The sequence below is a fragment of the Sarcophilus harrisii genome, chromosome 4 (assembly GCF_902635505.1).
Source record: "Sarcophilus harrisii chromosome 4, mSarHar1.11, whole genome shotgun sequence".
Classification (NCBI taxonomy): Eukaryota; Metazoa; Chordata; class Mammalia; order Dasyuromorphia; family Dasyuridae; genus Sarcophilus; species Sarcophilus harrisii.
Window position 1 is genome coordinate 128,493,224 of NC_045429.1, and position 18,245 is coordinate 128,511,468.

At 31.5% G+C, this 18,245-nt stretch overlaps 1 protein-coding gene across 2 annotated transcripts in view; it reads left to right on the forward strand.

Annotated features, from left to right (window-relative positions):
• PRKN (parkin RBR E3 ubiquitin protein ligase) overlaps window positions 1–18,245 on the forward strand; it is a 1,838,204-nt gene that overhangs the window by 152,363 nt on the left and 1,667,596 nt on the right. The window lies entirely within an intron of this gene.

An 18,245-nucleotide genomic window follows, 5' to 3' on the forward strand; every position in this document is an offset into this window, starting at 1 on the left:
ATTTGATTTGAAAATTTTATAACAATTAACAGAATTTGTATCATGATTTTAAAATATTATTGGCTGTTTTCAAATCAGTATCTTATTTTATTCTTTGCATGAATTTGATAATGAAGTAATTACCATTTTTGTAGAAATTAGACTAGAACAGTTAATTGATAGAACACTCTAGAATTTCAATTGAGCGAACTAGATTTCAATCCTAACCTCTGACTTTTGCTAACTTTGAGTCCATGGTCAAGTCATTTAATCTCTTAAAAACTCACTTTTCTCATTTATAACTTGGTGATAAGAATGCCTGTAGTACTTTCCTCATTAGAATTGTCAAAAGCTTCAAATGAGATCCTATACAAAGTATTTTACCAACCTTAAAGTGCTATATGTCAGCCTTGATTATTATCATCATTATTGCAAGGTTTTTTTTCCATTGTTTTTAATAAGGTTCAGATAGATGTGGTTAGAAAAAAGTCACTTTTCTGCTTTTCTGCTTTTGTGTTTAATGTTCTATAAACAATTGCATAGGTGGGCAAAATGACTGAATAAGATCATCGGATAATAATATATTTTGTAGAATCACTTAAGGCATCATCTGGTTAACTTCAATAAGAGACTGACTGAATAAAACAGAATAAAATTATTCTGTTCCTGGTGATTTCACATTAGATTGCTATATTTTGAAAGCTTTTAATTGCATGCAGTTTGAAAATTATTAGTATTTAGTATGACACCCTCTCTCCAAAAAATTAATAAATTTTTGTGAATGTTTTAGCACCCAGATTGTGGGAAATAATTCTATCTTCAATAAAGTTCTAGTTCCAATATAATTTAGGATATTTACAGGTTTTTATTTGTAAATGGAGATTTGTCATCTGTCAGTTTTAAAAGAATTTTGAACTTCTGGTATTAAATATTAGCTATTTGATCATGTGTTTGTATCTGCCACATATGCTAAAACCTAGCAACCTGCTGTGATGTGATGCAGTTTTTTTATCATTTCATTGCATAGTCTTTATTATCCACATTCCTAAATGATACCTTCTTATAAATTTTTTTGCATCAATGATCTGATCCTCCATAACTAACACATAATCTTCCAATTCTAAAATCAGTTCTCACTGATTCAGTATTTTGTTTCATGCCTACTTGCTGATATATTTTGATTTTTATATGAATATCACCTATAGTATATTATTTGATTCTAATATTGGGGATTAACTGTGTCATAGGCTACATGGAGGGAAAAACTACTTTCATTAATGGTATGTACTTTCTGTCAGGAATAACTGTCTTTTTGGTCCAAAATAATGTTTACATTTTAACATTTTTATTATTTCTTCAAAATACTTGTCAAACCTCTTTCTATTTGAACAAAGTATGAATTTTTCTAAAGCTAACTTGGAGTGCTGAACCTATTGTTTCCTGAATATTGTATCATCTTCTTTTTGTATATCTTCTGTATCCATTGTCATCCATTTTATTAAGCCAAAAATAAATGTTAAGGCTGTTACTGATTTTTATTTTTTTGTGTGTACCCTTGCTTTTTACTTATATTCCTTACAGTCAGTCAATTGTAGACTTAAAATTCAGTTCTGCCATTATCTTTCATGTTATTGGATTTATTCATATTTAAAGTTTTAAGAGTTTGTAATTTTTTCCTGGTTTTTTTTTTAATAATGATTTGTTACAGATTTGTGTTTTATATTTTTTTTATCCCCCTAATTAATTTTGTTTGCCACAGGTTTCCCTTGCTCCATTTTACCTACCTTTTCACCAGATTTGGGGTTTTACTTTGAAATTTTTATTTATTTAAATATCTTTTCCCTTCTTTGTTACCAGATTATGTTCATTAGATTTATTTTTTCTGCTCCATTTTCTAAGAAGTTTTTTTTTTCTTTCTGCATTCTCTTTTTATTAAATATAGTTTTTCCCAGTCTATTCTGAAATTTTGTTACCTGTTTAGTGGATCATGGACTTACTTATTCTTTTCTTAGAATCTCTGTAATTTTCATGAGCTTTGCACTTCTGAAATACTGGATTTCAGCTCCTTTTGTAAAAATAAGTTTTTCTATTATTACATTTATATATCACCATTTCCCCCACTAATGCTGTGCTTCATTCTTCAAAGTATCAATTCATGAATAAAGCAGTGTTAAACAGAAACAACACCATGTAGTAGATAATCACATTGCATCCTAAATAGTGTGGTTCAGGCCTACCCCTGTTCTCCTAATGATCATTTACTTCTCAGAGGTCTTGTCACGTCCACTTCCCCCCAATCATTGTGGAAGCTAGCTGTTCCTAGGAGATTACACATCTCTTTTATTGGGCAAAGTTACATTCTTCTGGGTGAGGAAGGTTGTCTGCTGCCCCCAAATTAAACTCATCATACGGTTCCTATTTACTGTTGGAGTTGTATACTTCTTCCTCTTTAGGAGTGCTCTTAAGGGGCCAAAACTTTTAACAAAGTTTTGGAGTGATTCCCCCCTACACACATACTTTGAATCTCACAGATTCAATCCTACTGTTCTGTTACCTCTCCTATGCTACCATAGTAGCTGCTCCCTTCTATAAACACTTTTTGCAAAGAGAGTTTGGGAATAACATTCTATTTCCTTTTTACCCATAGATTGGGTAGGAATGCAGCTATTCTACCTCCTCCCATAGTTTTATGCTATTCTATTCTCATATTCTGTCCCACAAAATACATTGATTTGCCTCTAGATGAAATAGGTCTTTTTTGTTTGTTTATTTTGTTCTATGGTGCCTCAGTTCTGTTCTTCTGTGTCCATTTATCTTGTTTCTTTAAATTCTTTTTATATCTGTATCAACTTGCATCCCTTTGTTTCCCTTAATGATCCCTCTTTGCATTTTTAAACCCCTTTCTTTAATCAATGTTTCTTTTTTCCTTTTTAAATAATTTATTAACATGTGATAATTAGTTTTATTATTTAATCTTTCATTGGTAGATATGTTTATTTACTTTCCTTGAATTTTTCATTGGGGATGTACCCACATCTATTGTTGCTTAAGTTTTATTAATATGTTTTGTTCTTATATTACAAACATTTAGAAATTACTCCTACATCATGAATTATGTCTTGTCACAAAGTAAAAACAGTTAAGTAAAATTAATAAAGTAATGACTTTATCTGAAAGTGAGCCCAACATTTCACATCCATAGCAATCTTTGTGTTTCTATTTGTTAAAAAAAAAAAAAAAGAATTACAGAAATATATTGTTTCTTCCACTCTTAAAAAAAATTTCTGGTAATTAGACAGAGGGAAAAATTAGGGGAGAAATTAGATTAACAGCATATATTTCTTATAAGGATTACCTCTTTTTGAGTGCATCTCTTAGAAAGAAAAGGTCACATTATAAACAAATTAGAGAAACAAAAAATTTACTTATTAAATCTAGACCAAGGAAAAGTTCATGACTAAAAGGAGATAGAAATAATCACTAAAAATAAAATTATTAATTTTGATTATATAAAGTTAAAAATATTTTGCAACAAACAAATCTAATAGAGATTAAAAGGGAAACAATAGCGAAAAATCTTTGTAACAAATTTCTCTCATAAAAGTCTCATTTCTAAGATATGTAAGGAAATAATTCAAATTTATAAGAATAAAAGTCAGTCCAATTGATAAATGATTGCAGACATTTTAAGGGAATGAACTTAATATATTTGTACTCATATTAAAAAATGCTCCAAATCACTAGTAATTGAAGAAATACAAAGTAAAATAATTCTGAGATTCCACTTAATACTTAGAATATTTGTAAATATGATTTAAAAAAAGGAATATGATGAATGTTAGAGAGGACATGAGGAGAAAAGTTTATTGATAAAATGTTGTAAGATCATGTATATAGATACAACCATTATGAAAAATAGTATGGAATTATACACAAAAATTTAATAAATAATGAGTGCTCTTTGAACCAACTATACCATATGTAGACCACAACCAAAAGAGATCATAGAAAGAGGAAAAAGTTCTTAACTGTTATTTTTGCAAGAATGCCTCAGAACCATCTCTTTGGCTGAATTTATATCTTTTTTTTTTCATTGATGATCTGGCTTAGCTCTCCAGGTTGTATCCTTTGGGATTGCAGCTAGTGCATCTTTGCTTGTCAGAATGTACTGTTCTGTTACCTTCAATAATTTGTCCTGGTTGTGTGTCATTTTTATTTCTTTCTTTATTTGAAGGTCTTTCTACTCTTTTTCAAAATTTGTTAGTTGTTATTGAAAATGCAAATGTAACTTTCTGACTTGAAATTTCTGAGGGTTTTGGGGAGGAAAATTATTAGATTTTTTTTTTTTTTTGCTTTTCTGTTTATATTCAGAAGCCATTTTCTTATATTCAAAAGGAAATTATTTTTGTATTATTTCCTGTTTTACAGGGAGTAAGGTTTTCTTTATTTGTCACATTCTTCTGGGAGATCAAATATCATTAATTTATCTGTTTATCTCTTTGAATTCTTGTCTTCAATAACAACATATCTTTGGTGGGGGTCGGGGGGAGAGAGGAAAGGGTAGTTCTTTTCTTTTACATTTCGTCTTTTTTCATTCTCTTCTGCCATGTTTTCCTCCATTTCAGTGCTTTGTTATTCCAAGTCTTTTAATCTCTTTTTCACTTTAGAAAGATTCTCATGAATTCAACCTTTTCCAAAAGGATAATAAATTTTAAGTTCTATATTGAAAGAACTAAATTGTTACTTAAATAAAAATCTAAATGGACCAATTCAGTTATGCTAAATTGAAAATGTTTATAAACACACAATTATTGTAATCAGAATAAGGAGGAAAGTGGTCAGGTAGTGAAAAAATCTTTTGTTAAATGTTTGATATGTAAGATTTATTAGAACTTAAAAGAAACCTATAAGACAAAAATTAATTTCCCAATGGGTAGTCAAAGGCCATGAACAAAAAGTTCTCAAAATAACTGCAAACTATTTACAATAATATATAAGAATGTTCTAGATGCTAATCTTAAAAGAAATGTTCATCCAAACATCTCTGAGCTTTCATCTCACATTCAGCAATTGGCACAAGTGACAAAAGACGAAAATAATCATTGCTAGAATTGATTTAAGCTTCAGTAAAACCATGTGAGGCTAAACCTTTTCTCCCTGGAAGATTCCATATTTCATATCTTATATTGGTGACATAGAGGAAAATTCTTAGAGAATTCCTTTCATTGTTCTCTTTTAATTAAAGAATGATTTTCCATGTAGACACCTAAAATTGTGGCATTTTCCTTATAATGAACCCTTCCAAGATATCTTGGGGTTTACTGACTAAATATCTTTCTTAAGGACTTAGCCTTAAAACAAAACCACTCTGACTCTCATAGATTGACCAATGATAGGTCATAGTTTGGGTCCTGATTGACTTAGAGTGAATTCAAATAGCATTCATTATTGTTTTGGCCAGAAACCCTGAGGGTCTTCCCCTCTAAGATTTATTTATTTGTATATTAGATTTTATTTATTATTATACTATATTTCATCATATGTATTATTAATATTTAATATTTTACTTATTGATTGATATTATTACATATTAATTGTTAATATTTTGTTTATTAACATATTACCATTATTTCTTTTATTTATTTATATTTATTTCTTTTATTATTTAGGTGAAAGAGGCCATTCTTTGACTCAATTTTTACCCTAACCTTAATCATTAATGGGTATGCCTTCAGTCAAATCCAGACCTCCTGAAGATCTTAGCTTAAAAAGGCCAAGGTTACCTACTGTATCCAAACATCCTGATCTATATCTGACCACTGGTCTCAGATGGCTCTGGAAGGGCCCTCCCTCACTTAAATCCAATTCACAAATATGTCATGGCATCAATTCCACAATGTCATGGTCCTCATCAAGAATGAAGGACAGGCAATAGATAGGTTTTCTGTATTTATAGTAAATGACTAAGCAATAAGTATGGAATTCGGTCAAAGACTTTTTAATAACCAGTAAAGGAAATATAAACATTAGTGTGCTTTGAGGCAGTTGCCTAAGGGTTAATGTTTCTTTTTACATCTTCTCAAACTTTTAATCACATTCTTTTTGCTCATCAGCCAATATATCATTTTTGTATCTTTAAAATTTATTTGATTGGTATAGTATGCAAATGTTTTTATGATGTTTTAAACATATAATTGGATTACACGTATATGTAGGTATCACTGACTTTCTCATCTTTGGTATTTTAAATATATCAGTGTATTTATAAGTTCTTTCCATTGATATAGATGAGATCATCTGCCTCAGAGAGGAAGTTGCTAAGATACTTTGATCGTAGTTAGTGTAAAATGTTTGAACAAATAATAATACAAGCAATAAATATTGATATTATAAGAATCTAAATAAATGAATAATAAAAATAGTAATATTTTTATCCTTACCTTCTGCTTTAAACTGTTATAGAGAAGCTAGTATTTCAATCATTTTCCTTGTACTGTCATTCATAATCAAAGGTACAAAGCTCGCTTTGTTTTATTCAACTGGCATTTGCTGTAGACTTTTTAATGACCATTAAAATTTTTCACTCATTTTCTTGAGAAATTCTGTTTCTCTTCTCTGATCTTTTCTTCAAAAACTTGGGTAACCGATTGTTGTGTGTGTGTGTGTGTGTGTTATTTTGATTTCTTCTATCACCTTAATCTTTTAGGTTTTATTTTCATTTGTTGATTATCAAGAAAATCTCACATTTTATCTTCTGAATTCTATTCCGTATCTTTCTTTCTTTTTTGCCTTAGTTCTGTTGTATGGCATGGATGTTTTCTACCATAAGTACGAGGTAAATATTTGTTTAATCTTCCAGAACCTTTCCAGATATCTTTCTTTAATAGCTCTCTCAAGTCACTTTTGCTAGTTTATTAATTTATGATTAAGAATATTCTAATAATTCAGGACCAGTTCCTATGATCCTGACCATTGCAAGAACTATAGTAGATATTGTTTTCTTGAAAACGTTTTTATCGTATTTTTCAAATGTTGTGGAAGAAAACATTTATTCATGGCATTTTAAGCAAATGCCAGGTCTTTTTTAGTTTAATTGTGCTCTGGGAACATCTATCAACTCTCTTCCTCCTTTTGTATGAGGATAACTACCTGAGAACAAGGTTCCTATTATCTTAAATATTGTACAGGATTCTTTTATAATTTTTATTGTTCCTTTTATTGTTCTAAAGTATATATTATGATAAGAATAGTATTATATAGGTATTGATTGTTCTAAACATATTGTTCCCACTGAATTTTCAAAATGCCAATAAGTCTCCTGACATACATAACCACAGCCTTCTTGATATCTTTATATTCTATGTGTCTTGTCTGAAAGTATCGATTCTTACTATTGCTGCTTCTACCTTTGATTTCCCATAGTCATCAGTAATTGTGCCAGACACTGTGCTAAGCACTGAAGATACAAAGAAAGATAAAAATCAATTACTGGTCTCAAGAAGCTTACAGTCTAATGGGGGAAACATCATATAAACAATTATGTGCAATTAATAATCAACTAGTGAAACACTTGAAGTAAGAAGGATTTAGGAAAGGCTTCCTGCAGAAAGTGAAAATGTAGCTTTCATTGGCTTTAGTAGACTCTTTAAATTGCAGAGAATTTGCCAACTTTCATTGATAGAGTTTTCTAATTTGGGAATTCCATAATGAAATCACAAGTCTTGTCTCTCTCTCTCTCCAACCTATTTCCTTTCATAATTTTTCAGAAGGCAATGGGTTTTGGTTGAGGAATTAACCACTTTCTCTAACTGGGGACTTATAAATGCCTGACTTCCTATGCTTTGTTGTACATTCATGTACAACCCCCTCCCTCCCAATTCCCAAACTTCCTGTAATACTCTTTTCCTTTTTGTTGCATTGCCCCCAACACCAATTTTACATTGAACATTTATGACTATGGGCATGATAGTTTGTTCTTTCAATTTGCTAATAATCTCTTAAGATCAGTCACTCAGCAAGCATTTAGTAAGTGCTTTATTTGCCAGTTATTTTATTTATTGTTATTTGGTTGTTTGCCAAGCACCATATTAAATGCCAGTCCTACAAACACAAAATTGAAATTGTCTTTGTCCTCAAGGAGCTTACATTCTATTACAGGGAAACTATCTCTGTATCTCTCTATCTGTACACACACACACACACACACAGAGTAAATACACAACAGTTTCTATGGGGAGGCACTAATGACTTGGGGGATGAGAGACTTGGATGAGAATCATGAAATGCTTCATACAGGAGATAGTACTCAAGCTGAGCCTTGAAGGAAAATATGGGTTTAAAAGTTAAATTGAAGAGAAGCACATTCCAAGCATACTGTCATATTTTCCATCTGGACTTGGTAAATATATATCCTGGCCTATGATTCCTCGAAAATTCTGGTCAAGATGATAAGAATAGATTCAATAGTTTGAATTGCTATAAAGTTCTTTATATTAGGCCAAAAATCTACCCATTTGTAACTTCCACCATTTGGACAGAATACTGTCCTTTACAGTAATATGTAACATTAATTCTTTCAATTAACATCCCTTTCAATTATTCAAAAGGGGCTGCTAGTTGGTTCAGGGTTTTATACCAGGTCTGTAGTCAGGAAGAGCTGTGTTTAAATGTGGGCTCAGATCCTGTGTAACTCTGGGCATCTCACTTAATCTTATTTGCCTTGGTTTCCTCATCTGTAAAATAAGCTAGAGAAGGAAATGACAAACTACTCCATTATCTTTGTCTGAAAAACAGATGAGAACAAGTATTCAAAAACAATGATCATGTTCTCCCTGAATGTTTTTCTTTCCCCTACTTATTTTCAATTGTATCTTATATAATATGGTTCTCAACTTTTATTCATCTGTTACTCTACTGTTCATGGGCTCCAATTTATCAGGTTCCTTTCTACAATGAAATACCTCAAACTGAAAACATTTCAGAAATAATATGATCAATGCTGCATAGAGTGACATCTCCCTTATTCTTGACATTATTCCTTCGTTAATAAAAGTTGAGGTTTTTCAGATGAGCATTTCACACTTTTCATTTAGAGAGAGATACAGGTAGAGAAACTGATAAATAGGTAGACTAAACAAAAATTTGAAGGAAGCAAAGCTCATCTCTGATCCCTCTCAGTATCTCCTCCCACCCAGACGGCCATCTTCTCATGTGAGCCTTTTCTTCCTGAGGATTGTCATCTAAACTGTCAATTCTAAAAAATATCCTGGCCATTGGACGTATTGCTTTATCACTGTCCTTCCTTGTTCCTCCTTGTTTAGAACTGCTCTTAGCTAGCTGTCATATTGAAATAATATCATAAATGATTGAAATGAATTAGTTTGTAATCCCTCCCTAGGACATTTTAAAAGTCAAACATGTGAATGTTTAATAGTTCAATTTTGGTCATCAGTAAAACGAATATCAGTGCATGCCCCTGTACGCCATAAGGGCTGCCATAAACATATGGAATTTTATAGTTAAAGAGTGGTTTGCAGTATCTTATTTCACCCTACTGAGATATATAGTGATTTATATTATAAAATACAGTACAGTACAATCAACATTTTTTACATACCTACTGTGATTAACTCTAGGGATACAAATAAGAAACAGAAAGGCATTCATTTCTTGCCCTCCAGGAACTTATAGTCTTTGGAAAGAAAACAATCTACCAGGGAAAGCTGAAAGGAAGAGAAGAAGGGAAGAATTATCTGTTCTAGGGACATGATGGCGGAGTACAGTTTAAAGAGTGCTTCTGGTGGGAAAAAAGAAAATTACAAATTGGCTGGGTTTCTGGGCCCTCTTTACATGTTTGGACGTTTGGGGAATAGAGTTTTTTTGCTCTACACTCTAGCTCTTGAGACAGAGGGAAATAATCAATTGAGTATACCAAAGAGGTGTATGTACCAAAGGTGATATAATCTTTGTTAAGATGAGTTTCCTGGTGATGGCCTTTTCTGGGGAGTGGGAGGAAAGGAAATGGGGATTAGAGAAGGAGATGATGATGATGGCGTTAAATCCAAAGAAGAAAGCCAGTGGGAAATAAAATTGTCATTTTAAAGATAAGACTTAGAAAAAATTAAATGATTTGCTCGGTGTTATATAGATTATAACAGGTAGCAGATTTGGAACTAGAATCTAGTTATTTCTGACTAGAAATGTATTCTTCTCCTGAGTCCAACCTATTGATTTCACTGCTATCCACAATGCCTATTGCTTTTCTCATAGAAATTAGTGTTTATCCAGTTTCCCATCGGGCCCCATATTTGGTTAGCTGATCTGATAAATTAATCAGTTTTGATAAGGTTAATGGTTAGTGATGGGTTTGATACTCTTCTCTATTAACATTTTCATTTTAGCAGGGACTTTTTAGAAATAATGTTTTAATCCCCCCAAAGTAAGAACAATACGTAGTTTCAAAATGCCTTCTAATTAAACCACCTATTTGTCAGCCCATACTTAAGGCCATCCCTGTTCTCAGCATTATGTATTTGTGTTTATGCAACTCATCCAATAAAAATTCATATATATGATTCATAAGTTTAACATTTTGTCTGGAAATACATTACACTGTCTAAACTTATATACTGGGCAAATGTGCGATGTTGCTGTGCAAATGATTTATGATATTACACTGCAATAGTTACTTGTCAGAGAAGCACCAGTAAATATTCCCAAAATAAATACTGCCAAAGCTTAGAGTTGATCCTTTAAAAATAGTTATTTTTATGCTCAGGTCATGTAATTTGCCAGTACACATTTATGATTGGGAGACTTTTTATACGGACTGACAAAGCACAAGGAGTTAAAGTAATAAAATAAACTGTACTTTTGGTACCTGCAGTACATGCTAATATTTTGCAAGAGCCACATTTTTTTTTGTTGTTTTTAATCATCTCATTAAGACATAATGATCTTCTTCCAGATGAGGTGTCTAATTACTGTCATATCAAATAGCCTGTTAATTGGTTAGAATAAAGCAAAAAGCCACCATGGACACATCTTAACTGCATTCCCATTGTATAGAAATGGAATAGACCCAGAGTAATTGGTAATTGCATTTTTAGTGCAGCTCCTGTAATCTTCCCATACCTCATTTGCCTATTTTAAAATACAAACAATAGTATTACAAGTCTGAAACATCTCATATTTGTCTATTTAAATTTTTATATTTGTTATCCTTTTTGTGACTGAATGCAGAGATTCCATCAGTCAGTTAATATATCTAAATATAGATTCATTGTTTTTGAAAATAAAAAACTTCATATAAAAATACATAGCTTGCAGTCTTAATGACAAGGGAAATTTTAGGGCCAAAACTTTGCTTCATATGTATGTGTTTATTTATAACAAACATCTTCATCTGCTATTAAGCCCTGGACCATAGTAAAATATATTTTATGTCTTAAATTTTTATGTACACATTTCAATATTTACATAGTTTATGTGTAAATACAAATATAAATCCTTAGTTTGCATATATTCAGTGTGCCATGGATTATTTATTTTAAATTTCTATATACAACTACATAAAAGGCAAATTTACATAAAACAATTTTTTTCAACAGACATTAAAATATTACTTGACAATTGGTACTAAGGAGGTTTGTAAAATAGAGCATGTAGAATGTTTTCCTTTATATTCTCTTCTTCCTTCTGGTTGACCATCCCCCCCTTTTTTGTTATTCTGTTGACTGTCTTTCTCTCTGTCAGTATCTCATAATTCTTTTTTAATGTTTTTTTATTATAGCTTTTTATTTACAAGATATATGCATGGATAATTTTTCAGCATGACCCTTGCAAAACCTTCTGTTCCAACTTTTCCCCTCCTTCCCTTCACTCTCTTCCCTAGATGGCAGGTAGACTAATACATGTTAAATATGTTAAAGTATATGTTAAATACAATATATGTATACAAATCCATACAGTTATTTTGCTGCACAAGAAAAATTGGACTTAGAAATAAATTAAAAATAACCTGAGAAGAAAATAAAAAATGCAAGCGGACAAAAACAGAGGGAATGGAAATGCTATGTTGTGGTTCATACTCATTTCCCATAGTGAAAGAACTGGATGTAGCTGGTTCTCTTCATTATTGAACAAATGGAACTGATCTGGTTCATTCATTGCTGAGGATGGTCATGTCCATCAGAATTGATCATCATATAGTATTGTTGTTGAAGTATATAATGATCTCTTGGCCCTGCTTGTTTCACTCAGCATCAGTTCGTGTAAGTCTCCCCAGGCCTTTCTGAAATCATCCTGCTGGTCATTTCTTACAAAACAATAATATCCCATAACATTCATATACCATAATTTACTCAGCCATTCTCCAATTGATGGGCATCCATTCAGTTTTCAGTTTCTAGCCACTACAAAGAGAGCTGCCACAAACATTCTTGCCCATACAAGTCCCTTTCCCTTCTTTAAGATCACTTTGGGATATAAGCCAATAGTAACACTGCTGGATCAAAGGGTGTGTACAGTTTGATAACTTTTTAGCATAGTTCCAAACTGCTCTCCAGAATGGTTGGATCCATTCACAGTTCCACCAACAATACATCAATGTCCCTGTTTTCCCACATCCCCTCCAACATTCTATATTATCTTTCCGTGTTATCCTAGCCAATCTGACAGGTGTGTAGTCTTATCTCAGAGTTGTCTTAATTTGCATTTCTTTGATTCATAATAACTTGGAGCATCTTTTCATATGGCTAGAAATCGTTTCTATTTCTTCATCTGAAAATTGTCTGTTCATATCCTTTGACCATTTATCAATTGGAGAATGGCTTGATTTCTTATAAATTAGAGTCAATTCTTTATATATTTTGGAAATGAGGCCTTTATCAGAACATTTGACTGTAAAAATATTTTCCCAGTTTATTGCTTCCCTTCTAATCTTGTCTGCATTAGTTTTGTTTGTACAAAAGCTTTTTAATTTGATATAATCAAAATTTTCTATTTTGTGATCAATAATAATCTCTAGTTCTTCTTTGGTCACAAATTCCTTCCTCCTGCACATCATTCTAATCCATAATCTTTCATGTTTTCTGTCAGTAGATCTCCCTTAGAATTAGGTATATTCAGGTAACTTTGCCATATAGAATTGTTAAGTGAGGAGAAAGGATGGGGTTGTCTTGACACTATCTTATTGTTGACTGTATTCACTCTGTGTTCTCCTCAAAATTTATGTAAAACATTAGTGACATGTTTTATCAAGTCTCACCAAACTGCAAAGGCTTAGAGCCTTTCATGGCCCAAGAAATGGGCTATTTGTCTGTTGTTTAAAGACCAACCTAACTAAATTCAGAAAAGGTTACTAGACAACCAAAAGTAATTCCATTAGTTCATGGAGGAATTTTATTTAGTGCTGGTAGTTGAAGTATACATATTGGAGGAAAAAAGATGGGTCTTTTTGAACTATTAAAAAGTAATCAAAGATTTTGTTTTTAAATGATTGAAGTAAGATTTAAAAAATAGAATACATTGTAAGGGCCTTTGAATTCTAACATGAAATAGAGTAATAGAATATTAAAAATAAATGCATACCCTGAGTAAACAATTGAGATTTCTAAAATAAATAATTTCCATTCCTGTCATTTGTGGTTAATAACTCTAAACCCAGAAGAATCATTTTTTCCTTGAAATGTTTTCTACAACAGTCCTCAAATTCTAGACTATTCTCTCAGGTATCAATAATTAGTATCTCTTCTCCTTTGGCTCTGAAATTTCTGGTAGTAAATATCCAATTAGACATAGTGTCACATTTATATCTTTCCAACTGTTTGTAATGAGATTTACTAAATTGAAATACAACAAAGGCACTTTTCCAGGATTTCTACAATAATCCATGATTTCTAAGAAGACAGCGCAACTGACTAAAGGACATTTAATATGGGATTGAATTGATGAATGAGATTATATCATGAATTTATTTTTTGTTTGCTTTGTTATATTATTCTAGATCTTGTTCATCTTATAATTCTATAATTAAATTCCTGTTCTTGGTTGGATAGTTATCTTTTATTTTGATCTCTGGAGCATTTTTGTCAGTTAACCATGTTCATAATAGCATAGCTTCTCAGAAGTATGATTTCTATAATAAGCTAATTCCAAGTAATACAGTCTTCATTTTTTCTTATATATATATATATACATATATTATTATACACACACATATACATGTGTGTTTTTGTATATATACCTGCATATGTACATACATATATATATTTCTTCCTATCCTCTTCCTTCTACCAGGGAATTATCACTACTTATGAAAAAATAAAAGTATCTGGTGTAAAACTAATGAACACTAGTTCTCTAGACTCTTCAAGACCAGAGTAATCTCTAATGACAGTGTATGCTACTAAGACTGTTTCCTCTTCATTAAAATTACCAGATCATTGACTGTCTGTAATGAGATTTACTAAGTTTGAAATACAACAAAGGTATTTTTCCAGAATCTCTACAATATTCCAGTATCCTCAAAAAGGCAATGTCTCTGACTAAAAGGCTCACATTTAATTCAGGATTAAAACTTAACCTATATGACATTCTCCTATCTTCTTAAAAATTAGTAGTAGAATTTTATTGATCAACATTTTTGTCTGAACTCCTGTTCACTAAATAACAAGATTATTGATTTTAAGATATTCACAGTTTGTTATTTCTCATTTTTAATATATGGTTTGTGAATAAAAGTTCTAGAAATATGTGATTGTGATTTTTCGATAATATTAAGATTGATAAATATTAATTAATATTAAAATGTTAGGAGCTATGATTTTTAAAAATCTGCTATTCTGTTTTAAAGTCACCATACACTTATTTACTGAGACAATTTTGATTATCAGTCAAAATTCTGTGAGCTTTCTGAAACTGTTATAAATAACTATAATGAACCCATTTTGTTTTGAAATCCCAGAGCTAGACTAATTTCTTCTTCAAGATTCTGGGCCTCAGTGAATTTGGGAGTATTTTTTCTTTATTGTTTTTGAATTGAGTTCCCAGTGGGCTGAATTCTTCATGCTCTTAGGTGTTAGTGACTAGTTCCATTTAATTACTTAACATAAATTAACTTTTACAAAAGGATATTTAGTTTGAATATAAAGCAAAAACAAGACTACAAATGCTTTCCCCTAACATCAAGGGGACACACTTTCCTCTCTCCCTATCACTTCTTTCTCCTTGGGACTTTGATGCTGAGTTACAAAAAAAAAAAAAAAAAAAAAATTAGTTGCTGACATTCACAGACACTCACTTTCTTGATCTTTCAAGATGTAAAAGTCCAGAACTTAAAATCCCTTTACCTTGAACAGAAAAAAGAAATGAAAAGGCCAATAAATATTCAGTTGTATTAGAAATGTTAGCTTTGGCAATAAGAAAAGAAAAAGAGATTAAAGGAATTAGAATAGGTAATACGGAAACCAAATTATTTCCCTTTGCAGATAATACTTAGAGAACCCTAGAGAATCAACTAAAAGACTACTGGAAACAATTCACAACTTTAGTAAAGTTGTAGGATAAAAAATAAATCCACAGAAATCATCAGCATTTTTATATATTACCAACAAAGTCCAGCAGCAAGAGATACAAAGAGAAATTCATTTTAAAATAACTGTTGATAATATAAAATATATTTATCAGGGAAAGTCAGGAACTATATGAACACAACTGCAAAATACTTTCTACACAAAGTCAGATGTAAATAATTGGAAAAATATCACATGCTCGTGGGTAGATCAAGCAAATATAATAAAAATAACAATATTATCTAAATTAATCTACTTATTTAGTGCCATACCAATCAAATTCCCAAGAAATCATTTTACAGACCTAGAAAAAATAACAAAGTTTATTTGAAAGAATAAGAATTTCAAGAGAATTAATGAAAAAAATTGTCAGTGAAAGTGGCCTAGCTGTGTCAGACCTAAAATTATAATATAAAGCAGTGGTCATCAAAACCATTTGGTGTACTGGCTAAGAAATAAAGTAGTCTATCAGTGGAATACGTTGGGTTCACAGGACAAAATGGTCAATAACTATAGCAATCTAATATTTGACAAACCCAAAGACCCCCAACTTTTGGGATAAGAATTCACTGTTTGACAAAAACTGCTGGGAAAATTGGAAACTAGTATGGAGGAAATTAGGCATTGACCCACATCTAACATCATATACCAAGATAAGGTCAAAATGGGTCCATGATTTAGATATAAAGAGTGATATTATAACCAAATTAGAAGAACATAGGATAGTTTACCTCTCAGATCTGTGCAGGAGGAAGGAGTTTTTAACCAAAGAAGAACTATAACTCATTATTGAACACCAAATAGATAATTTTGATTATAATAAGATGAAAAGTTTTTATAACAACAAAACTAATGTAGACAAGATTAGAAGGAAAGCAATAAACTAGAAAAACATTTTTATATTTAAGAATTTTGATAAAGGTTTTATTCCTAAAATATATAGAGAATTGACTCAGATTTATAAAAATTCAAGCCATTCTCCAATTGATAAATGGTCAAAGGATATGAACAAACAATTTTCAGAAGTAGAAATTAAAACTATTTCTAATTATATGAAAAGGTGCTTTAAATCATTGATCAGAGAAATGCAAATTAAGAAAACTTTAAGATACTACTATACACCTCTCGGATTGGCTAAGATGACAGAAAAAGATAATGATGAATATTGGAGGGATGTGGGAAAACTGGGACACTGATACACTGTTGGTGGAGTTGTGAATGGATCCAGCCATTCTGGAGAGCAATTTAGAACTATGCCCAAAGGGCTATCAAACCGTGCATACCCTTTGATCCAGCAGTGTTTCTACTGGGCTTATATCCCAAAGAGATCTTAAAGGAGGTTTCCCTCCATTCCCTCCACAAAATTGTAGCAGTCCTTTTTGTAGTGGCAAGAAACAAAACTGAGTGGATGCCCATCAATTGAAGAATGGCTGAATAAATTATCATATATGAATGTTATGGAATATTATTGTTCTGTAAGAAATGATCAGCAGGATGATTTTAGAGAAGATTGGGAAGACTTATATGAACTGATGCTGAGTGAAAGGGCAGAACTAGGAGATCATGGTACATGGCAACAACAAGATTATATGATGATCAATTCTGATGGATGTGGTTCTTTACAACAATGAGATGATTTAGATCAGTTCCAATAACCTTGTGATAAAGAGAGCCATGTACACCCACAGAAAGGATTGTGGGAATTGAATATGAACCACAACATAGCATTTTTACTCTTTTTGTTGTTTGCTTGCATTTTGTTTTCTTTCTCAGTTTTTTTTCTTTCTTGATCTGATTTTTCTTGTGCAGCAAGATAACTATAACTATGCATACATATGATGGATTTAACATACATTTTAATAAATTTAACATGTATTGAATTACCTGCCATCTGTGGGAGGGGGTGGGGTGAAGGAGGGGAAAATTTGGAATACAACGTTTTGCAAGTGTCAGTGTTGAAAAATTACCTATGCATATGTTTTGTAAATAAAAAGCTTTAAAAAAAAAAAAGAGAAAAGGTCAGTAAATGAGGTGCATTTGACAGAACTCTATTTCAGCCTTGGTGAGAAGGACCCAGTGTTATTGTTCTCTCATTGTCTCTCAGTTATTTGCTAGTCCTTTTTCAATGCCTCTGCAGCCAAGTAACCTCTTATTTTCTTCATAATTAGCCTACTAAAACCAAATATAGATTGCCTGCACATAGTCTAATAGCTCTCCCAGGAATTTTTGTTACAAGTCATCACGACTCTTCCAGAAGAATACTCCCCAGCTTCTCTACTTAGGAAAACAGCTTCTTCTCATCCTAGTACCCTTTATATATAAGTACAATTATCTGTAGATCAGAACACCAGTTTATGACTGGAAAATAAAAAAAAGGAGTGATGTTGGCTGAACTACTTACCTGAAGCTATTTTTTTTTTAAAGTTTTCTGTGAGGAGGAATCTCAATTCACTAATGAATGTGTATGTGCATGTAAGAATATGGCTCCTGGGGACAAGTATTAGGGCTCTTACTTTTCCTTCTTTCAAATGTAAAATGGTCTGAGGCATAAACCCCAGATGGGAACTGAAATCTTTGGGGGAAATTAAAGAGAAGATTGAGAAAGAGGTTTGTTACAAAAATGATTTCATACCCCAGTGTCTCTCAAATCAGAGTTGGGAATAGATTAATAGAGGGACTTTAAAACTGAGCTAA